The 24,771-nt window shown below is 57.1% G+C and overlaps 1 long non-coding RNA gene across 1 annotated transcript in view; it reads right to left on the reverse strand.

The window, feature by feature from the left end:
- Nucleotides 1–24,771, reverse strand: part of LOC140429989 (uncharacterized) — a 168,061-nt gene that overhangs the window by 118,325 nt on the left and 24,965 nt on the right. The window contains exon 3 of the long non-coding RNA XR_011949255.1: nucleotides 14,255–14,444. This is a non-coding gene — a long non-coding RNA (uncharacterized lncRNA). The remainder of the gene's footprint in view (nucleotides 1–14,254; nucleotides 14,445–24,771) is intronic.

Below are 24,771 nucleotides of genomic sequence, written 5' to 3' on the forward strand. Positions count from 1 at the left end.
GTGCTACCGTGCCGCCCACTGTGCTACCGTACCGCCCACTGTGCTACCGTGCCGCCCACTGTGCTACCGTGCCGCCCACTGTGCTACCGTACCGACCACTGTGCTACCGTGCCGCCCACTGTGCTACCGTACCGCCCACTGTGCTACCGTACCGACCACTGTGCTACCGTGACCCCCACTGTGCTACCGTACCGCCCACTGTGCTACTGTGCCGCCCACTGTGCTACCGTACCGCCCACTGTGCTACTGTGCCGCCCACTGTGTTACCGTACCGCCCACTGTGCTACCGTACCATCCACTGTGTTACCGTGCCGCCCACTGTGCTACCGTACCGCCCACTGTGCTACCGTGCTGCCCACTGTGCTGCCGTACCATCCACTGCGCTACCGTACCGCCCACTGTGCTGCCGTACTGCACACTGTGCTACCGTACCGCCCACTGTGCTACCGTGCCGCCCACTGTGCTACCGTACCGCCCACTGTGCTACCGTACCGCCCACTGTGCTACCGTGCCGCCCACTGTGCTACCGTACCGCCCACTGCGCTACCGTACCGCCCACTGTGCTACCGTACCGCCCACTGTGCTACCGTACCGCCCACTGTGCTACCGTGCTGCCCACTGCGCTACCGTACCGCCCACTGTGCTACCGTGCCGCCCACTGTGCTACCGTACCGCCCACTGTGCTGCCGTACCGCCCACTGTGCTACCGTGCCGCCCACTGTGCTACCGTACCGCCCACTGTGCTACCGTGCCGCCCACTGTGCTGCCGTACTGCACACTGTGCTACCGTACCGCCCACTGTGCTACCGTACCATCCACTGTGTTACCGTGCCGCCCACTGTGCTACCGTACCGCCCACTGTGCTACCGTGCCGCCCACTGTGCTGCCGTACCGCCCACTGTGCTACCGTACCGCCCACTGTGCTACCGTGCCGCCCACTGTGCTGCCGTACCGCCCACTGTGCTACCGTACCGCCCACTGTGCTACCGTACCGCCCACTGTGCTACCGTACTGCCCACTGTGCTACCGTACCGCCCACTGTGCTACCGTACCGCCCACTGTGCTACCGTGCTGCCCACTGTGCTACCGTACCGCCCAATGTGCTACCGTACCGCCCACTGTGCTACCGTACCGCCCACTGTGCTACCGTGCTGCCCACTGTGCTGCCGTACCGCCCACTGTGCTACCGTACCGCCCAATGTGCTACCGTACCGCCCACTATGCTACCGTACCGCCCACTGTGCTACCGTGCTGCCCACTGTGCTACCGTGCTGCCCACTGTGCTACCGTACCGCCCACTGTGCTACCGTACCGCCCACTGTGCTACCGTGCTGCCCACTGTGCTACCGTGCTTCCCACTGTGCTACCGTGCTGCCCACTGTGCTACCGTGCTGCCCACTGTGCTACCGTGCCGCCCACTGTGCTACCGTACCGCCCACTGTGCTACCGTGCTGCCCACTGTGCTACCGTGCCGCCCACTGTGCTGCCGTACCGCCCACTGTGCTACCGTGCTGCCCACTGTGCTACCGTGCTTCCCACTGTGCTACCGTGCTGCCCACTGTGCTACCGTACCGCCCACTGTGCTACCGTACCGCCCACTGTGCTACCGTGCTGCCCACTGTGCTACCGTGCCACCCACTGTGCTACCGTGCCGCCCACTGTGCTACCGTACCGCCCACTGTGCTACCGTACCGCCCACTGTGCTACCGTGCTGCCCACTGTGCTACCGTGCTTCCCACTGTGCTACCGTGCTTCCCACTGTGCTGCCGTACCGCCCACTGTGCTACCGTGCTGCCCACTGTGCTACCGTGCTTCCCACTGTGCTGCCGTACCGCCCACTGTGCTGCCATGCTGCCCACTGTGCTACCGTGCTGCCCACTGTGCTACCGTGCTTCCCACTGTGCTGCCGTACTGCCCACTGTGCTACCGTACCGCCCACTGTGCTGCCGTGCCGCCCACTGTGCTACCGTACCGCCCACTGTGCTACCGTACCGCCCACTGTGCTACCGTACCGCCCACTGTGCTACCGTGCTGCCCACTGTGCTACCGTGCTTCCCACTGTGCTGCCGTACCGCCCACTGTGCTACCGTGCTGCCCACTGTGCTACCGTGCTTCCCACTGTGCTGCCGTTCCGCCCACTGTGCTGCCATGCTGCCCACTGTGCTACCGTGCTGCCCACTGTGCTACCGTGCTTCCCACTGTGCTGCCGTACTGCCCACTGTGCTACCGTACCGCCCACTGTGCTACCGTACCGCCCACTGTGCTACCGTACCGCCCACTGTGCTACCGTACCACCCACTGTGCTACCGTACCGCCCACTGTGCTACCGTACCGCCCACTGTGCTACCGTACCGCCCACTGTGCTACCGTACCATCCACTGTGCTACCGTGACCCCCACTGTGCTACCGTGCTGCCCACTGTGCTGCCGTACCGCCCACTGTGCTACCGTACCGCCCACTGTGCTACCGTACCACCCACTGTGCTGCCGTGACCCCCACTGTGCTACCGTGCTTCCCACTGTGCTGCCGTGCCGCCCACTGTGCTACCGTACCGCCCACTGTGTTACCGTACCGACCACTGTGCTACCGTACCGACCACTGTGCTACCGTGCCGCCCACTGTGCTACCGTACCGCCCACTGTGCTACCGTGCCGCCCACTGTGCTACCGTGCCGCCCACTGTGCTACCGTACCGACCACTGTGCTACCGTGCCGCCCACTGTGCTACCGTACCGCCCACTGTGCTACCGTACCGACCACTGTGCTACCGTGACCCCCACAGTGCTACCGTGCCGCCCACTGTGCTACCGTGCCGCCCACTGTGCTACCGTACCGACCACTGTGCTACCGTGCCGCCCACTGTGCTACCGTACCGCCCACTGTGCTACCGTACCGACCACTGCGCTACCGTGACCCCCACTGTGCTACCGTACCGCCTACTGTGCTACCGTGCCGCCCACTGTGCTACCGTGCCGCCCACTGTACTACCGTACCGCCCACTGTGCTACCGTGCCGCCCACTGTGCTACCGTGCTGCCCACTGTGCTGCCGTACCGCCCACTGTGCTACCGTACCGCCCACTGTGCTACCGTACCGCCCACTGTGCTACCGTGCCGCCCACTGTACTACCGTACCGCCCACTGTGCTACCGTGCTGCCCACTGTGCTGCCGTACCGCCCACTGTGCTACCGTACCGCCCACTGTGCTACCGTGACCCCCACTGTGCTGCCGTACCGCCCACTGTGCTACCGTGCTGCCCACTGTGCTACCGTGCTTCCCACAGTGCTACTGTGCTGCCCACTGTGCTACCGTACCGCCCACTGTGCTACCGTACCGCCCACTGTGCTACCGTACCACCCACTGTGCTACCGTACCGCCCACTGTGCTACCGTACCGCCCACTGTGCTACCGTGCTGCTCACTGTGCTACCGTACCGCCCACTGTGCTACCGTACTGCCCACTGTGCTACCGTGCTGCTCACTGTGCTACCGTACCGCCCACTGTGCTACCGTACCGCCCACTGTGCTACCGTGCTGCTCACTGTGCTACCGTACTGCCCACTGTGCTACCGTGCTGCCCACTGTGCTACCGTACCGCCCACTGTGCTACCGTACTGCCCACTGTGCTACCGTGCTGCCCACTGTGCTACCGTACCGCCCACTGTGCTACCGTGCTGCCCACTGTGCTACCGTGCCGCCCACTGTGCTACCGTACCGCCCACTGTGCTACCGTACCGCCCACTGTGCTACCGTGCTGCCCATTGTGCTGCCGTACCGCCCACTGTGCTACCGTGCTGCCCACTGTGCTGCCGTACCGCCCACTGTGCTACCGTGCCGCCCACTGTACTACCGTACCGCCCACTGTGCTACCGTGCTGCCCACTGTGCTGCCGTACCACCCACTGTGCTACCGTACCGCCCACTGTGCTACCGTGACCCCCACTGTGCTGCCGTACCGCCCACTGTGCTACCGTGCTGCCCACTGTGCTACCGTGCTTCCCACAGTGCTACCGTACCGCCCACTGTGCTACCGTACTGCCCACTGTGTTACCGTACCACCCACTGTGCTACCGTACCCCCCACTGTGCTACCGTGCCGCCCACTGTGTTACCGTGCTGCCCACTGTGCTACCGTACCGCCCACTGTGCTACCGTACTGCCCACTGTGTTACCGTACCACCCACTGTGCTACCGTACCGCCCACTGTGCTACCGTGCTGCCCACTGTGCTACCGTGCCACCCACTGTGCTACCGTGACCCCCACTGTGCTACCGTGCTGCCCACTGTGCTGCCGTACCGCCCACTGCGCTACCGTACCGCCCACTGTGCTACCGCACCATCCACTGTGCTTCCGTGACCCCCACTGTGCTACCGTGCTGCCCACTGTGCTGCCGTACCGCCCACTGTGCTACCGTACCACCCACTGTGCTGCCGTGACCCCCACTGTGCTACCGTGCTTCCCACTGTGCTGCCGTGCCGCCCACTGTGCTACCGTACCGCCCACTGTGTTACCGTACCGCCCACTGTGCTACCGTACCGACCACTGTGCTACCGTGCCGCCCACTGTGCTACCGTACCGCCCACTGTGCTACCGTGCCGCCCACTGTGCTACCGTGCCGCCCACTGTGCTACCGTACCGACCACTGTGCTACCGTGCCGCCCACTGTGCTACCGTACCGCCCACTGTGCTACCGTACCGACCACTGTGCTACCGTGACCCCCACTGTGCTACCGTACCGCCCACTGTGCTACTGTGCCGCCCACTGTGCTACCGTACCGCCCACTGTGCTACTGTGCCGCCCACTGTGTTACCGTACCGCCCACTGTGCTACCGTACCATCCACTGTGTTACCGTGCCGCCCACTGTGCTACCGTACCGCCCACTGTGCTACCGTGCTGCCCACTGTGCTGCCGTACCATCCACTGCGCTACCGTACCGCCCACTGTGCTGCCGTACTGCACACTGTGCTACCGTACCGCCCACTGTGCTACCGTGCCGCCCACTGTGCTACCGTACCGCCCACTGTGCTACCGTACCGCCCACTGTGCTACCGTGCCGCCCACTGTGCTACCGTACCGCCCACTGCGCTACCGTACCGCCCACTGTGCTACCGTACCGCCCACTGTGCTACCGTACCGCCCACTGTGCTACCGTGCTGCCCACTGCGCTACCGTACCGCCCACTGTGCTACCGTGCCGCCCACTGTGCTACCGTACCGCCCACTGTGCTGCCGTACCGCCCACTGTGCTACCGTGCCGCCCACTGTGCTACCGTACCGCCCACTGTGCTACCGTGCCGCCCACTGTGCTGCCGTACTGCACACTGTGCTACCGTACCGCCCACTGTGCTACCGTACCATCCACTGTGTTACCGTGCCGCCCACTGTGCTACCGTACCGCCCACTGTGCTACCGTGCCGCCCACTGTGCTGCCGTACCGCCCACTGTGCTACCGTACCGCCCACTGTGCTACCGTGCCGCCCACTGTGCTGCCGTACCGCCCACTGTGCTACCGTACCGCCCACTGTGCTACCGTACCGCCCACTGTGCTACCGTACTGCCCACTGTGCTACCGTACCGCCCACTGTGCTACCGTACCGCCCACTGTGCTACCGTGCTGCCCACTGTGCTACCGTACCGCCCAATGTGCTACCGTACCGCCCACTGTGCTACCGTACCGCCCACTGTGCTACCGTGCTGCCCACTGTGCTGCCGTACCGCCCACTGTGCTACCGTACCGCCCAATGTGCTACCGTACCGCCCACTATGCTACCGTACCGCCCACTGTGCTACCGTGCTGCCCACTGTGCTACCGTGCTGCCCACTGTGCTACCGTACCGCCCACTGTGCTACCGTACCGCCCACTGTGCTACCGTGCTGCCCACTGTGCTACCGTGCTTCCCACTGTGCTACCGTGCTGCCCACTGTGCTACCGTGCTGCCCACTGTGCTACCGTGCCGCCCACTGTGCTACCGTACCGCCCACTGTGCTACCGTGCTGCCCACTGTGCTACCGTGCCGCCCACTGTGCTGCCGTACCGCCCACTGTGCTACCGTGCTGCCCACTGTGCTACCGTGCTTCCCACTGTGCTACCGTGCTGCCCACTGTGCTACCGTACCGCCCACTGTGCTACCGTACCGCCCACTGTGCTACCGTGCTGCCCACTGTGCTACCGTGCCACCCACTGTGCTACCGTGCCGCCCACTGTGCTACCGTACCGCCCACTGTGCTACCGTACCGCCCACTGTGCTACCGTGCTGCCCACTGTGCTACCGTGCTTCCCACTGTGCTACCGTGCTTCCCACTGTGCTGCCGTACCGCCCACTGTGCTACCGTGCTGCCCACTGTGCTACCGTGCTTCCCACTGTGCTGCCGTACCGCCCACTGTGCTGCCATGCTGCCCACTGTGCTACCGTGCTGCCCACTGTGCTACCGTGCTTCCCACTGTGCTGCCGTACTGCCCACTGTGCTACCGTACCGCCCACTGTGCTGCCGTACCGCCCACTGTGCTACCGTACCGCCCACTGTGCTACCGTACCGCCCACTGTGCTACCGTACCGCCCACTGTGCTACCGTGCTGCCCACTGTGCTACCGTGCTTCCCACTGTGCTGCCGTACCGCCCACTGTGCTACCGTGCTGCCCACTGTGCTACCGTGCTTCCCACTGTGCTGCCGTTCCGCCCACTGTGCTGCCATGCTGCCCACTGTGCTACCGTGCTGCCCACTGTGCTACCGTGCTTCCCACTGTGCTGCCGTACTGCCCACTGTGCTACCGTACCGCCCACTGTGCTACCGTACCGCCCACTGTGCTACCGTACCGCCCACTGTGCTACCGTACCACCCACTGTGCTACCGTACCGCCCACTGTGCTACCGTACCGCCCACTGTGCTACCGTACCGCCCACTGTGCTGTCGTACCGCCCACTGTGCTACCGTACCATCCACTGTGCTACCGTGACCCCCACTGTGCTACCGTGCTGCCCACTGTGCTGCCGTACCGCCCACTGTGCTACCGTACCGCCCACTGTGCTACCGTACCACCCACTGTGCTGCCGTGACCCCCACTGTGCTACCGTGCTTCCCACTGTGCTGCCGTGCCGCCCACTGTGCTACCGTACCGCCCACTGTGTTACCGTACCGACCACTGTGCTACCGTACCGACCACTGTGCTACCGTGCCGCCCACTGTGCTACCGTACCGCCCACTGTGCTACCGTGCCGCCCACTGTGCTACCGTGCCGCCCACTGTGCTACCGTACCGACCACTGTGCTACCGTGCCGCCCACTGTGCTACCGTACCGCCCACTGTGCTACCGTACCGACCACTGTGCTACCGTGACCCCCACAGTGCTACCGTGCCGCCCACTGTGCTACCGTGCCGCCCACTGTGCTACCGTACCGACCACTGTGCTACCGTGCCGCCCACTGTGCTACCGTACCGCCCACTGTGCTACCGTACCGACCACTGCGCTACCGTGACCCCCACTGTGCTACCGTACCGCCTACTGTGCTACCGTGCCGCCCACTGTGCTACCGTGCCGCCCACTGTACTACCGTACCGCCCACTGTGCTACCGTGCCGCCCACTGTGCTACCGTGCTGCCCACTGTGCTGCCGTACCGCCCACTGTGCTACCGTACCGCCCACTGTGCTACCGTACCGCCCACTGTGCTACCGTGCCGCCCACTGTACTACCGTACCGCCCACTGTGCTACCGTGCTGCCCACTGTGCTGCCGTACCGCCCACTGTGCTACCGTACCGCCCACTGTGCTACCGTGACCCCCACTGTGCTGCCGTACCGCCCACTGTGCTACCGTGCTGCCCACTGTGCTACCGTGCTTCCCACAGTGCTACCGTGCCGCCCACTGTGCTGCCGTACCGCCCACTGTGCTACCGTACCGCCCACTGTGCTACCGTGACCCCCACTGTGCTACCGTGCTGCCCACTGTGATACCGTGCAGCCCACTGTGCTACCGTACCGCCCACTGTGCTACCGTGCTGCCCACTGTGCTACCGTGCCGCCCACTGTGCTGCCGTACCGCCCACTGTGCTACCGTGCTGCCCACTGTGCTACCGTGCCGCCCACTGTGCTACCGTGCCGCCCACTGTGCTGCCGTACCGACCACTGTGCTACCGTGCTGCCCACTGTGCTACCGTGCTGCCCACTGTGCTACCGTGCTTCCCACTGTGCTACCGTGCTTCCCACTGTGCTGCCGTACCGCCCACTGTGCTACCGTACCGACCGCTGTGCTACCGTGACCCCCACTGTGCTACCGTGCTGCCCACTGTGCTGTCGTACCGCCCACTGTGCTACCGTACCGACCACTGTGCTGCCGTGACCCCCACTGTGCTACCGTGCTTCCCACTGTGCTGCCTTGCCGCCCACTGTGCTACCGTACCGCCCACTGTGTTACCGTACCGACCACTGTGCTACCATGCAGCCCACTGTGTTACCGTACCGACCACTGTGCTACCGTGCCGCCCACTGTGCTACCGTGACCCCCACTGTGCTACCGTGCCGCCCACTGTGCTACCGTGCCGCCCACTGTGCTACCGTGCCGCCCACTGTGCTACCGTACCGCCCACTGTGCTACCGTACCGCCCACAGTGCTACCGTGCCGCCCACTGTGCTGCCGTACCGCCCACTGTGCTACCGTACCGCCCACTGTGCTACCGTGCCGCCCACTGTGCTACCGTGCCGCCCACTGTGCTGCCGTACCGCCCACTGTGCTACCGTACCACCCACTGTGCTACCGTACCGCCCACTGTGCTACCGTGCTGCCCACTGTGCTACCGTACCGCCCACTGTGTTACCGTACCACCCACTGTGCTACCGCACCTTCCACTGTGTTACCGTACCACCCACTGTGCTACCGTACCGCCCACTGTGCTACCGTGCTGCCCACTGTGTTACCGTATCACCCACTGTGCTACCGTACCGCCCACTGTGTTACCGTACCGTCCACTGTGCTACCGTGCTGCCCACTGTGCTACCGTACCGCCCACTGTGTTACCGTACCACCCACTGTGCTACCGTACCGCCCACTGTGCTACCGTGCTGCCCACTGTGTTACCGTATCACCCACTGTGCTACCGTACCGCCCACTGTGTTACCGTACCACCCACTGTGCTACCGTACCGCCCACTGTGCTACCGTACCGCCCACTGTGCTACCGTACCGCCCACTGTGCTACCGTACTGCCCACTGTGTTACCGTATCGCCCACTGTGCTACCGTACTGACCACTGTGCTACCGTGCCGCCCACTGTGCTACCGTGCTGCCCACTGTGTTACCGTATCGCCCACTGTGCTACCGTACTGACCACTGTGCTACCGTACCGCCCACTGTGCTACCGTACCGCCCACTGTGCTACCGTGCCGCCCACTGTGCTACCGTGCTGCCCACTGTGTTACCGTATCGCCCACTGTGCTACCGTACTGACCACTGTGCTACCGTGCTTCCCACTGTGCTACCGTACCGCCCACTGTGCTACCGTACCGCCCACTGTGCTGCCGTCCCGCCCACTGTGCTACCGCGCCGCCCACTGTGCTACCGTGCCGCCCACTGTGCTACCGTACCGCCCACTGTGCTACCGTGCCGCCCACTGTGCTACCGTACCGCCCACTGTGCTACCGTACCGACCACTGTGCTACCGTACCGCCCACTGTGCTACCGTACCGCCCACTGTATTACCGTGCTGCCCACTGTGCCAACGTACCGCCCACTGTGCTACCGTGCCGCCCACTGTATTACCGTGCTGCCCACTGTGCTACCGTACCGCCCACTGTGCTACCGTGCCGCCCACTGTATTACCGTGCTGCCCACTGTGCTACCGTACCGCCCACTGTGCTACCGTACCGCCCACTGTGCTACCGTACCGCCCACTGTGCTGCCGTACCGCCCACTGTGCTACCGTATCGCCCACTGTGCTACCGTGCCGCCCACTGTGCTACCGTGCTGCCCACTGTGCTGCCGTACCGCCCACTGTGCTACCGTACCGCCCACTGTGCTACCGTACCGCCCACTGTGCTGCCGTACCGCCCACTGTGCTACCGTACCGCCCACTGTGCTACCGTGCTGCCCACTGTGCTACCATGCCGCCCACTGTGCTACCGTACCGCCCACTGTGCTACCGTGCCGCCCACTGTGCTGCCGTACCGCCCACTGTTCTGCCGTACCGCCCACTGTGCTACCGTGCCGCCCACTGTGCTACCGTACCGCCCACTGTGATACCGTACCGCCCACTGTGATACCGTACCGCCCACTGTGCTACCGTGCTGCCTTCTGTGCTGTCGTGCCGCCCACTGTGCTACCGTACCGCACACGGTGCTACCGTACCGCCCACTGTGCTACCGTGCTGCCCACTGTGTTACCGTATCGCCCACTGTGCTACCGTACCGCCCACTGTGTTACCGTACCACCCACTGTGCTACCGTACCGCCCACTGTGCTACCGTACCGCCCACTGTGCTACCGTGCTGCCCACTGTGTTACCGTATCGCCCACTGTGCTACCGTACCGCCCACTGTGTTACCGTACCACCCACTGTGTTACCGTACCACCCACTGTGCTACCGTACCGCCCACTGTGCTACCGTGCCGCCCACTGTGCTACCGTACCGCCCACTGTGCTACCGTACCGACCACTGTGCTACCGTACCGCCCACTGTGCTACCGTACCGCCCACTGTATTACCGTGCTGCCCACTGTGCTACCGTACCGCCCACTGTGCTACCGTGCCGCCCACTGTATTACCGTGCCGCCCACTGTGCTACCGTACCGCCCACTGTGCTACCGTGCCGCCCACTGTATTACCGTGCTGCCCACTGTGCTACCGTACCGCCCACTGTGCTACCGTACCGCCCACTGTGCTACCGTACCGCCCACTGTGCTGCCGTACCGCCCACTGTGCTACCGTACCGCCCATTGTGCTACCGTGCCGCCCACTGTGCTACCGTGCTGCCCACTGTGCTGCCGTACCGCCCACTGTGCTACCGTACCGCCCACTGTGCTACCGTGCTGCCCACTGTGCTACCATGCCGCCCACTGTGCTACCATGCCGCCGCCCACTGTGCTGCCGTACCGCCCACTGTGCTGCCGTACCGCCCACTGTGCTACCGTACCGCCCACTGTGCTACCGTAACGCCCACTGTGCTACCGTACCGCCCACTGTGCTACCGTACCGCCCACTGTGATACCGTACCGCCCACTGTGCTACCGTGCTGCCCACTGTGTTGTCGTGCCGCCCACTGTGCTACCGTACCGCACACTGTGCTACCGTACCGCCCACTGTGCTACCATGCCGCCCACTGTGCTACCGTACCGCCCACTGTGCTACTGTGCCGCCCACTGTGCTACCGTGCTGCCCACTGTGCTACCGTGCCACCCACTGTGCTACCCTGCCGCCCACTGTGCTACCGTACCGCCCACTGTGCTACCGTGCCGCCCACTGTGCTACTGTACCGCCCACTGTGCTACCGTACCGCCCACTGTGCTACCGTGCCACCCACTGTGCTACCGTGCCGCCCACTGTGCTACCGTACCGCCCACTGTGCTACCGTACCGCCCACTGTGCTACCGTACCGCCCACTGTGCTGCTACATATGTGATCATACCTATATTTATTCTCTTTATTTACGCTTTCTCGCAATATCTTTTGCTCACGGATTAGAAGGGGAGAAATGATCAGGAATGGAATGTCTGATTGGTTGAGAGATGTGTTTTGTAGGTTAGAGGTGCTGAACCTCTAATCGGAGTGTTCCCTTATCTGTGCACTGAGGTGTCCTTGAATTCTTGGAATTTGGGGCAGTTGGGAGAGCAGTACGCTTCGGAAGAGCAATGGGAAATCTATAGGAATTGGGAAAGGCAGCAGCAGGAGCCAGTGTTTACTCTTACTACATCTACATTGTTATATGGGTAAATGTCTTCAAGTGCTAAAGGTAGAAATAGCATTAACAAAATGTGCTTTTGACTATCCTAACCTGCACACACAAACAGTTAACGTTAGAGGCGTGAGTGAAAATCCGAATGTTTGTGCAATGACAATGTACATTCATACTTTGTCCTTTAATGTAGTGAAATTCCCCAACGCACTTCAGGATTGGACATTAAAAGTAACAACAACAATAATATTCATGATATTGCTTGCCTAAGAGCCTAGACTCTTTCAAAGGCTTTATGTGAGTGAATATGTTTACATAGGTGAAAAGAAGTGTTGGACGTTGCTTGATTGACATCTCTGTGAGGTTTGAATAAGTTATATTTTCTGTGATCACATTTATCCGTGTCTGTATGTTTATTTGCACACGACTAAGAGATGTTGAGTGCTTATGTTATTGATACTTTAATGGTCTGTTTGATTGAAAGATTTATAGGGCTGAGGGAGCTAAATATTGTTTCAAAAGAATTATGAATTTGATTTTTTCTAAGCAGTTTCACACATGCCATTATTATTATAGATTATTAGAGGTGGTGTAGGCTCTGAAGAAGTCATACAGACTCCAAACTTTAACTCTGTTTCTCTCCACGGGTGCTGACAAACCTGTTGAGTTTTTATTTTATTATAGAGTGCATTGGTTCTGAACATAGTGTACATTGGGTGAATGGACATAGAAGAGCCATGATTTGGCATGGAGAATATGTGAGGCCATGGGGGTTGGGGGGGGGGAGTTGAATTGGCATTGAGTTGACATGGGGGGGGGGGGTGGAGAGCATGGATATGACCTTTTGAAGTTACCTTTCAAAAGGTTCCTGAAGCCACACTGTGGTCCTGACTTCTCTGAGATCCGTGAGCCATGAGTCATGGAGGGGCTGGCCAGGCTTCATGAAAATTGTGAGATCTAGGCCAGGAGTGCAGGGTCCGGGTTTGCTACTCCCACCCCTATCCTGTGCCAGCAAAAATTGGGGTCACCAGGAATGGAGACGGGAATTCTGTAATTGGGTCGCACCCACCATCATTAAATGGTTCCGGAATCCTTCCAACTCCACAAACATCTGTCCCAAAAGTATGTGACTAAGTGCAGGTTTACCAAAAAGGGTGTGCAGACAGTTCACCATTCACAACAAAATCTGACCCACTGTATTGAGCTGAGGTGGGCATTCAAGAAGTGGAGTGGGGTTGAGGGGAACAGCATTAGGGTTTAAATGAATAGCTTCAATCTCACCACTGTATTGAGCTGAAAATAATTTCTCTCTCTTCCACAACAGGCAGCTTGGCACAACGGCATCATGGTAGTAGAGCAATAAAGTGGATATCGGATTGTTAAAAAGGAGCAACATGAAAAAGTGAAGAGCGCCTATAGACAGACGTACAAACTTCACAAGTAACAAAACAAAATGACTTGGGCACCTCAATCTAAATCCTGCCAGCCTCCGCCAAAATGCTCCTTTTCTAAAGTTGACAGCCTGCTTTTACAAAGCTCATTTTCCACAGTTTGTACTGATAAAACATCTATCCAAATTCATCTACGTATTTAATTAAAAGTTGTGAAGCTGCCACATACTCGGGGTATGTGTAAGCCAACGTGTTTGAGCAGTAACATGGCTGCAAGGGATCTAAGTGTATCCATGGTACATGACACATATTCATTCGTTTTCTTTTATCGAATAAGGGATGCAAGACAACAAAACACACATTGTGCTTCCCTGTGAAAACAGATTCCACAATTACCTACTTTGCAGGAGCCATGTTAGTTCCTCATCCACCCCACGAGCAGATAGATAGGATCATACAGCACAGAAAGCGGCCATTCAGCCCATCGTGCCTACCAGTCCTTGACTGAGTTATCTTGTAATCCCACTCCCCTCCTCTTTCTGCATAGCCTTGCAAAATGTCCCTTTCAGTATGTATTCCTTTCAAAATTTCCGACTGAACTTGCACCAAACTTTTTTTAGACAGTGCTTTCCAGGCACATTGGGCGCGATTCTCCACTCCCGCGCCGGTTGGGAGAATCGCCTGGGCCGCCAAAATTTCCCATGACGCCGGTCCGACGCCCTCCCGCGATTCTCCCAAGCGTCGAGAACAGCCCCGTCGAGTTCCGCGGGCCACAGGCTGGAGAATCGCCCGAGACACCCAAAATGGCGATTCTCTGGCACCCCCGCTATTCTCAGGCCCGGATGGGCCGAGCGGCCAGCCCAAAACGGCGGGTCCCCCCCCGCGCCGTCCACACCTGGTCGCTGCCGTCGGGAACAGCGCGGGAACGCTGGGGGGGCGGCCTGCGGGGGGGGGGGGGGGGGGAGGGGGGATCCTGCACCGGGGAGTACCTCAAATGTGGGGTGGCCCGCGATCGGTGCCCACCGATCGTCAGGCCGTCCTCTCTGAAGGAGGACCTCCTTTCTTCCGCAGCCTCGCTAGATCCGTCTGCCATCTTCTTGCGGGGCGGACTCGGAGAGGACGGCAACCACGCATGCGCGTTCACGACGGCGTGGGCACTTCGGCGCGGGAGTGGAGAATCTGTCTCCAGGTAAAAACAAAAACAAAACATTTGTTGATATTTATTATTATGTTAAATAGCTGGTATCTGATATTGGACACCAATCCCAGTCATCCAATTCAATTAATAAGTTAATTGCAAGTACGGACCAGGTTGTAGATGGCATTCACCAAATACTATCACCAAGGAAATGATCAGGATAAAGATTATTAGCAACATATACGCAAACTGCTGACAGGATAGCTAGCAGAAATACTGAACGACTTCCCCGAAATGACAGTGGATATTGAGTTTGTTAAAATTTTAAAGACAGCGATTGATAGATTTTTGTCGGGCGAGCGTATCAAGGGATATGGATCTAAGGTGTGTAAGTGGAGTTGTGGTACAGATCAATCGTCATCTAATCCAACAGTGGGACAGGCTCGGATGTCCCTCAGGGTGGCATAAGGGAGGTTGAGGCCACCTGTGCCCCGTGAAGTCTCCCTCACACTCCCACCCCTCCAGCCAATATCCCCCAACCTCTGGGCCTCACTTTTATTTGACCCTCCAGTGGGAGGGGTGTGTGGGGGTGCGGTTAAGGTGCTCACTTCTGCTATGGGTTGAAATGAAGCCTTGGGGATCTGAGTCTTTTACCTCTTGGGTTAAGTGAAATGGCAGATGCATGGTATCAGACTGGGCTGTTGCAACAAGATTCCCCATCATTATTTCCTTGCACAAATCATTGGGTTGCTTGACACTCTGTACTCCAAGCACAAGTGCAGAAGAGTCAAATGAACAATCCTCAGCAAATACTCAGCTCTTGCCTCTTTTGAAAAAAAACCCCGATAGTGGGAGATCACTCAATTGTTTACTTAGCTTGTCAGAACCGAGGGCTATAATTAACAGAACATTATGTACCCAGGGAAATAATTGACTAAATTCACTTGAGCAGCTATTAATATTTTCTCACAAATACAACAAATGGGAGTCACGCAACACTTATTGGAATGTTTTAAACAGGATTGCTTTCCAGACTTGTAAACAAAACTGCCAAAAGTGCTTGATTTGGGCTTCTATTGCTGAGCAGTTGTGTGGAACTGGTGAACACATGTTGGCTGTTTCCCGACTGTGAAAGAAGTCCTTAGGCCCAGGCTCTTGTGCACCTCCCAGTAAGTGATTCTGAAGCAGACACCCAGGGGCAACCAATTCTTAAGCCAGATGGCGATGGAATGGACAGGCAGGTTCTCATAATTGATAAGTTGAGGGATCTTTCAGGAAAGTCATACACAGTCTTAATGTTCCCCAATACCCACTGCATACCCAATAAGTGATCATGATGTTTTAGAAATAAGAGCTGAATTATAGCTGGCAGATAGGCCAGGATTCTCTGGGGCCGCCCACCTGTGGCGGGAATCCCGATGGCTCGGTGAACCTGGCATCAGGCCAAAAAACAAGTTTCGCGCTTGTCGTGAGTCTCCCAGTCCTGACAGCCCCAATGAGATTCCCAACGTCCCCGATGAGGTTCCCGCCCAGATCCGGTGGGAACATGCAAATAGCTCATTCGAGCTGTTTTGAATGTAATTATGGGCAGGGAGCCCAATTCAACTGCCTCCTGGGATGCTCCAGCACCCCTCCCCAGCTGGGGGTCCTGCTGGCATGAATTGTTGCAAGGCCTGAGAAACAAGCACCTGGCAGTCTGCAGGCTGAGGGGTGGCAAGAGGGTTAGTACCCTACTTACAAAATGCCTCCTGAGTGCCGAGGGGGGTCCTTCATAGGAGGTGGGGATCAGGGAGGCTAGTGATGTGTTGGAGGGGCTCAGGTTAGGAGTCTTTCCTGGGATGGGTGACATCTGGCTGCTCTTCCCATCTACAGCCTTTATACCCTTTAAATAGACTATTAGTATCTCAAAAATACAGTTCTGTAATAATAAAGTGGAAGTGTTTTTATCTGTAGCCCTAATCCCTTTAACACGTCTGTCAGTATTCCAAGTTCAAGATCTGTGAGACAAAGGTAAAAGTATTCCCTTTAATGTGATGGAAACCTTTGAATTTTATTTTCACTGTTAATTTCAATTCCCTTTAATTCTTTCTCACCTGTTTGTATGCCCACAAGTCTGAAAGCTTTGAACTGCCTTATTTACATTCAATTTCAGAAACTATTGCCTTTTACAAGCCTTCTGATTGACATGTTCAGGCAGTTTCAAAGGAAGGCTTAAGTTGTTTATTTATATCGCTCTACAGGGATTCAGTAACTCGGCCAAGCAGCTGTTTTTCTAACTGCAATTTTTAAAAGAGGCTCTCTCTTTTGTTCTCAGCACCTGGAAGCTCTTGAGAACAAAGAGGCAGCCTCTTAAAATAAATTATGGTTAGAAAAACAGCTGCTCCTCTGAACTGGGTGGGAGGGGGAGGGGGGTTGGGATGGTCGGGGGGGGGGGCGGGGTTGGAGGTGTCTGCAGCAGCTTTCTGAGGTTGGGGCACCCTTGGTCTCTGAGGCACCGGACCTGTCAGAGAGATTTGGTCCCGCCCCCATCGGGTCCAGCGAGAACCCTGGTGTGTCATTGAAAGGGACAGAAAATGAGACTTCCGGGTGTGGCTATGCAGAGCTAGGTCGCATATTCGGTAGCTCCCGCTTGGTACGGACTTTTGGGCTCTTTGCCAGGACCCCCACGGCATTTGTTTGACATTTCCCGGTGTGGCAAGAAGACGGCAACATTCCCCTGACAGTGTCCCCCAGGAATGTTATGTCTTTTGGCTACCAGACCCGGCAGAAACAGTAAAAGATTTGGCTGCATCAGGATAAACAGGGCCTCTTCCAGCATGCAGGCGGGGGAAGGGCAAGCTTAAAGCTGCAATCTGACGACTTCCGGGTGCGGCGATGACCAGCTAAGTCGCACGTTTCGGCAGCTCCCGGTGGAACGGACTTTTGGGCTCTTAATAGTAGCCCCAACGGCAATTTAAACGGCCAAAAACACTGTGCGGTAAACCAGAAGGGAATCCCCCCCGGACACGCCTGGATAAGGGAGAGGATAGCGGCCGGATTGCGGAGGATCCTCTGAAGCAGCGGCAAGGAAGGCAAGCTCAAAGCAAGATGGCGTCGGAAGGTGGCCGTTTGTTATGGGGCCCGGACCAACAAGAGTTCATGCGGCGCTGTGTGGAAGAACTGAAAAAGGAGTTGAAGAAGGAGCTGTTGGCCCCGATATTACAAGTGATTGAGGGGCTAAAGGAGGAGCAGAAGACCCAAGAGCAGGAGCTTCGGGTCGTGAAGGCAAAGGCTGCTGAAAATGAAGACGAAATACAGGGCCTGGTGGTGAAGACAGAGACGCACGAGGCACAGCACAAAAGGTGTGTGGAAAGGCTGGAAGTACTGGAGAATAATTCGAGGAGGAAGAATTTAAGGGTTCTGGGTCTTCCCGAAGGCGCAGAAGGGGCGGACGTCGGGACATATGTGAGCACGATGCTTCACTCGCTAATGGGATCGGAGGCCCCGACGGGCCCTTTGGAGGTGGAGGGAGCTTATCGAGTTTTGGCGCGAAGACCGAGGGCTGGAGAAATACCTCGAGCTATAGTGGTGAGGTTTCTCCGCTATAATGACAGAGAGACGGTCCTCAGATGGGCGAAGAAAACTCGGAGCTGTAGGTGGGAGAACGCGGTGATCCGCGTATACCAGGATTGGAGTGCGGAGGTGGCGAGAAGGAGGGCAAGTTTTAATCGGGCTAAGGCGGTGCTTCACAAAAAGAAGATCCAGTTTGGAATGTTGCAACCGGCGAGATTGTGGGTCACACACCAAGGGAAGCACCACTACTTTGAGACGGCAGAAGAGGCGTGGACATTCATTGTGGACGAGAAGCTGGAATAGTCTGGCGAGAGAAAGAACTTTTGGGACAAAGTGGTGGGGTGATTATGTGGGGCGAGGAAAAAGGGGGGGGGGGGATAATTTTTCAATTTGTTAATTTTGCGATCCTGTAACTTTTCTCTCTTCCCCATGTTGGGGGGGGGGGGGGGGGTGTATGAGGAACTCTGGGCGCCGGTCATTAGGGGCGGGGCCGAGTGGGAAACGCGGGCTTTGTTCCCGCGCTATGGTAATTATGGCGGGAACAGGGACGCAGGAAGGAGGGGGCCTCGCACAGTGGGGGCCGAGGACAAGGGGGGAAGCCGAGGTCAGCCAGAGTTCGCTGACTTCTGGGAGCAACATGGGGGGTGCAACTACGCTAGAAAGGGATCTGGGGGGGGGAGGGGGGGGTTAACTGGGTTGCTGCTGCTAAGGAGAAGGGGGAGCTGTTATGGGGTGGGGCGGTCGAGGCGGGAGGGCGCCGTCGGGGGGATACACGGGTACGTGGGAACCGGGTGAGGAGCTGGGTTAAAAAAGGGGATGGCTAGTCAACAAGGGGGGGGGGGGGGGTAAAGAGCCCCTCAACCCGGCTGATCACGTGGAACGTGAGAGGGCTGAACGGGCCGATTAAAAGGGCACGGGTACTCGCACACCTAAAGAAATTAAAGGCAGATGTGGTTATGTTGCAGGAGACGCATCTGAAACAGATAGACCAGGTCAGACTACGTAAAGGATGAGTGGGGCAGGTGTTTCATTCGGGTTTGGATGCGAAGAACAGGGGGGTGGCTATCTTAGTGGGGACCATAGTGGCGGATAGCGGGGTTAGATAATGAGATGGTGAGTGGCAGATTGGCGAAGGGAGGCGGTGGTTCTGGTGAACGTATATGCCCCAAACTGGGATGATGCAAATTTTATGAGGCATATGTTGGGACGTATCCCGGACCTGGAGGCGGGAAAGTTGGTAATGGGGGGAGACTTCAATACGGTGCTTGATCCAGGGCTGGACAGATCGAGGTCCAGGACTGGGAGGAGGCCGGCAGCGGCCAGGGTGCTCAAGGACTTCATGGAGCAGATGGGAGGGGTAGACCCATGGAGATTTAGTAGGCCTAGGAGTAAGGAGTTCTCATTTTTCTCCCATGTCCACAAAGTATACTCACGGATAGACTTTTGTCTTGGGAAGGGCACTGATTCCGAAGGTGACAGGGACGGAATATACGGCCATAGCTATTTCGGACCACGCTCCACATTGGGTAGACCTGGAGGCAGGAGAGGAAAAAGAACAGCACCCACTCTGGAGAATGGATATGGGCTTATTGGCGGATGAGGGGGTATGTTTAAGGGTGAGGGGGTGCATTGAAAGGTACTTGGAGCTTAATGACAACGGAGAGGTCCAGGTGGGAGTGGTCTGGGAGGCGTTGAAGGCGGTGGTTAGAGGGGAACTGATATCCATAAGGGCCCATAAAGGGAAGCAAGAGGGTAAAGAAAGGGATCGATTGCTGAAAGAACTTTTGAGGGTGGACAGGCAATATGCGGAGGCACCGGAGGAGGGACTGTACAGGGAAAGACAAAGGCTACATGTAGAATTTGACCTGCTGACCACGGGTAAGGCAGAGGCACAGTGGAGGAGGGCACAGGGTGTACAGTATGAGTATGGAGAGAAGGCGAGTCGGCTACTGGCCCACCAATTGAGGAAGAGGGGAGCAGCGAGGGAGATAGGTGGGGTGAGAGATGAGGAGGGAGAGATGGAACGGGAAGCGGAGAGAGTGAACGGGGTGTCAAGGCATTTTATGAGAGGTTATATAAGGCTCAGCCCCCGGAAGGGAAGGAGGGAAAGATGTGTTTCTTGGATCAGCTGGAATTCCCTAAGGTGGAGGAGCAGGAGAGGGCGGGACTGGGAGCACAGATTGAGATGGAGGAGGTGGTAAAAGGGATTGGGAGCATGCAGGCGGGGAAGGCCCCGGGACCGGACGGATTCCCGGTGGAATTTTATAGGAAGTATATGGACTTACTGGCCCCGCTTTTGACGAGAACCTTTAATGAGGCTAGGGAAAGGGGGCAGCTGCCCCCGACTATGTCGGAGGCAACGATATCGCTCCTTTTGAAGAAGGAAAAAGACACGCTGCAGTGTGGGTCCTACAGGCCCATTTCCCTTTTAAATGTAGATGCTAAGCTCCTGGCCAAGGTGATGTCGACGAGGATAGAGGACTGTGTCCCGGGGGTGGTCCACGTTGATCAAACTGGGTTCGTTAAGGGGAGACAGCTGAACGCGAACATACGGAGGTTGCTAGGGGTAATGATGATGCCCCCACCAGAGGGGGAGGCGGAGATAGTGGTGGCGATGGACGCCGAGAAAGCATTCGACAGAGTGGAGTGGGATTATCTGTGGGAGGTGCTGAGGAGATTTGGTTTTGGAGAAGGGTATATCGGATGGGTACAGCTGCTGTATTGGGCACCGGGGGCGAGCGTGGTCACGAACAGACAGAGGTCTGTTTACTTCCGTCTTCATAGAGGGACGAGGCAGGGGTGTCCCCTGTCTCCGTTACTGTTTGCATTGGCGATTGAGCCCCTGGCCATAGCACTGAGGGGCTCCAGGAAGTGGAGGGGAGTGCTCAGGGGAGGAGAAGAACACCGGGTATCCTTGTATGCAGATGATTTATTGCTGTATGTTGCGGACCCAGTGGAGGGGATGCCTGAAATAATGCAGACACTCAGGGAGTTTGGGGAATTTTCAGGGTACAAATTGAATATGGGTAAGAGTGAGTTGTTTGTGGTGCATCCGGGGGAGCAGAGCAAGGGAATAGATGACTTACCGCTGAGGAAGGTAACAAGAGATTTCCGGTACTTAGGGATTCAGATAGCCAGGAGTTGGGGAACCTTACACCGGCTTAATTTAACAAGATTGGTGGAACAGATGGAGGAGGATTTTAAGAGATGGGACATGGTGCCCCTGTCACTGGTGGGTAGGGTGCAGGCGGTCAAAATGGTAGTCCTCCCGAGATTCCTCTTTGTGTTTCAGTGCCTTCCGGTGATGGTCACGAAGGCTTTTTTCAAGAGAATTGAGAAAAGTGTCATGAGTTTTGTGTGGGCCGGGAAGACCCCGAGAGTGAGGAGGGGGTTCTTGCAGCGTAGCAGGGATAGGGGGGGCTGGCACTACCAAGCCTAAGTGAATACTACTGGGCCGCCAATATCTCAATGGTGTGTAAGTGGATGGGAGAAGGGGAGGGAGCGGCGTGGAAGAGATTGGAGATGGCGTCCTGTAAGGGAACCAGCCTACAAGCAATGGTGACGGCGCCGTTGCCGTTCTCCCCGAAGAAATACACCACAAGTCCAGTGGTGGTGGCAACACTAAAAATTTGGGGGCAGTGGAGACGACATAGGGGAAGGAGCTTCGGTGCGGTCCCCAATAAGAAATAACCATAGGTTTGTCCCGGGGAGAATGGATGGGGGATTTGGAGCATGGCAAAGAGCTGGGGTTGTGCAACTGAGAGATCTGTTCGTAGACGGGACGTTTGCGAGTCTGGGAGCGCTGACGGAAAAATATGGGTTGCCCCAAGGGAATGCATTTCGGTACATGCAACGGAGGGCTTTTGCGAGGCAACAGGTGAGGGAATTCCCGCAGCTCCCGATGCAGGAGGTTCAGGATAGAGTGATCTCAGGGACATGGGTGGGGGATGGTAGGGTGTCGGATATATACAGGGAAATGAGGGACGAGGGGGAGATCATGGTGGATGAGCTGAAGGGGAAATGGGAAGAAGAGCTGGGGGAAGAGATTGAGGAGGGGCTCGTCGTCCTCGTGTGCCAGGCTAAGCCTGATACAATTCAAGGTTTTACACAGGGCGCATATGACCGGAGCACGGCTCAGTAAATTTTTCGGGGTAGAGGATAGGTGTGGGAGATGCTCAAGAAGCCCAGAAAACCACACCCACATGTTTTGGTCATGTCCGGCACTACAGGGGTTCTGGGTGGGGGTGGCAAAGGTGCTTTCGAAGGTGGTGGGGGTCCGGGCCGAGCCGGGCTGGTGGTTGGCTATATTCGGGGTTGCAGAAGAGCCGGGAGTGCAGGAGGCGAAAGAGGCTGATGTCTTGGCCTTTGCGTCCCTAGTAGCCCGGCGAAGGATATTGCTTATGTGGAAGGAAGCCAAACCCCCAGGCGTGGAGACCTGGATAAATGACATGGCAGGGTTTATAAAACTAGAACGGATAAAGTTCGCACTAAGGGGTTCGGCTCAAGGGTTCACCAGGCGGTGGCAACCGTTCATTGACTACCTCGCAGAACGATAAAGGAAATGGGAAGGTAACAGCAGCAACCCAGGGGGGAGGGAGGGCCCGGGCGGGTCCTCAGGGGTGTTTTTGTATAGATATTTGTATTAGGCTATGCATATTGGATTGTTGGATTTTATTTTTGGAGAGTTATTATTTTTGATATGGCAGTTGCCATTTAGTTTATATATTATTTATTTATTTGTTAAAAACGGCCACTGTTATTTATACTGTTTTACTGTTGTAAAAAGGAAAACCTTTGTATTATTTGTTTGGCCAAAAAATTTGAATAAAATATATATTTTTTAAAAAGCTGCAATCTGACTTGACTCTATCAAAGGTGAATTCTAGCAGCAGAGGGAACAACTGTGAAAAGATCTACCAGGGCCATTGAAGAAGCAGGGACGAGGCTTCCGGTGGCGGCCATGGAGGAGTACGTCGCGCATTCGGCAGCTCCCGTCTGGAACGGACTCCCAGACCTTTCAGGAGTTTCCATAGACTTTTTGGGGCAGACTGGTGAAGCGAACACTGCCAAAAGGATTCCCTCTCGACTTCCGGTTGCGGCTATGCGGAGCTAAGCTGCACGATTCGGCAGCTCCCGCTACCACGGACTTTCGGGCTCGTTAGAGGAGCCCCAACGGAACTTTTTTTTTTTTTTTTTGACGCAGCCCGTGGGGAAGGGAAGGGAGAGGTCCCCCTCCAACTTCTATGAAACGGACCAGAAGTGTAACAGCCAAAGGAGCGGCACTGGAGCAACAGGAGAAGCGAGGGGAAGAAACCCGCCCTCCTCCTCTAACCGAATAATAAAACCCATTGGTGTGAGGTAAGTACCATATTGTATTATTATTATTTTTTTTTTTTTAATTTAGTTGTTAGCCAGATCTTGGTTGAAAGTTAGAGGGATGGCAGGGAAGGGAGTGCAATGTTCCTCCTGCAGGATGTTTGAGGTGAGGGATGCCGTTGGTGTCCCTGCTGATTTTACCTGCAGGAAGTGATGCCATCTCCAGCTGCTCCAAGACCGAGTTAGGGAACTGGAGCTGGAGTTGGAAGAACTTCGGATCATTCGGGAGGCAGAGGGGGTCATAGATAGCAGCTTCAGGGAATTAGATACACCAAAGATTGGAGATAGATGGGTAAGAGGGACTGGGAAGAAGCAGTCAGTGCAGGGATCCCCTGCGGTCGTTCCCCTGAGAAACAAGTATACCGCTTTGGATACTTGTGGGGGGGGGGGGGGGACTTACCAGGGGTAAGCCATGGGGTACGGGCCTCTGGCACGGAGTCTGTCCCTGTTGCTCAGAAGGGAAGGGGCGAGAGGAGCAGAGCATTAGTAATTGGGGACTCGATAGTCAGGGGCACAGATAGGAGATTTTGTGGGAGCGTGAGAGACTCACGTTTGGTATGTTGCCTCCCAGGTGCAAGGGTACGTGATGTCTCAGATCGTGTTTTCAAGGTCCTTAAGGGGAGGGAGAGCAGCCCCAAGTCGTGGTCCACATTGGCACTAACGACATAGGTAGGAAAGAGGACAAGGATGTCAGACAGGCTTTCAGGGAGCTAGGATGGAAGCTCAGAACTAGAACAAACAGAGTTGTTATCTCTGGGTTGTTGCCCGTGCCACGTGATAATGAGATGAGGAATAGGGAGAGAGAGCAATTAAACACGTGGCTACAGGGATGGTGCAGGCAGGAGGGATTCAGATTTCTGGATAACTGGGGCTCTTTCTGGGGAAGGTGGGACCTCTACAGACAGGATGGTCTACATCTGAACCTGAGGGGCACAAATATCCTGGGGGGGAGATTTGTTAGTGCTCTTTGGGGGGGTTTAAACTAATGCAGCAGGGGCATGGGAACCTGGATTGTAGTTTTAGGGTACGGGAGAATGAGAGTATAGAGGTCAGGAGCACAGATTTGACATCACAGGAGGGGGCCAGTGTTCAGGTAGGTGGTTTGAAGTGTGTCTACTTCAATGCCAGGAGTATACGAAACAAGGTAGGGGAACTGGCAGCATGGGTTGGTACCTGGGACTTCAATGTTGTGGCCATTTCGGAGACATGGATAGAGCAGGGACAGGAATGGATGTTGCAGGTTCCGGGGTTTAGGTGTTTTAGTAAGCTCAGAGAAGGAGGCAAAAGAGGGGGAGGTGTGGCGCTGCTAGTCAAGAGCAGTATTACGGTGGCGGAGAGGATGCTAGATGGGGACTCATCTTCCGAGGTAGTATGGGCTGAGGTTAGAAACAGTAAAGGAGAGGTCACCCTGTTGGGAGTTTTCTATAGGCCTCCACATAG

Source organism: Scyliorhinus torazame, chromosome 9, assembly GCF_047496885.1.
Source record: "Scyliorhinus torazame isolate Kashiwa2021f chromosome 9, sScyTor2.1, whole genome shotgun sequence".
NCBI lineage: Eukaryota > Metazoa > Chordata > Chondrichthyes > Carcharhiniformes > Scyliorhinidae > Scyliorhinus > Scyliorhinus torazame.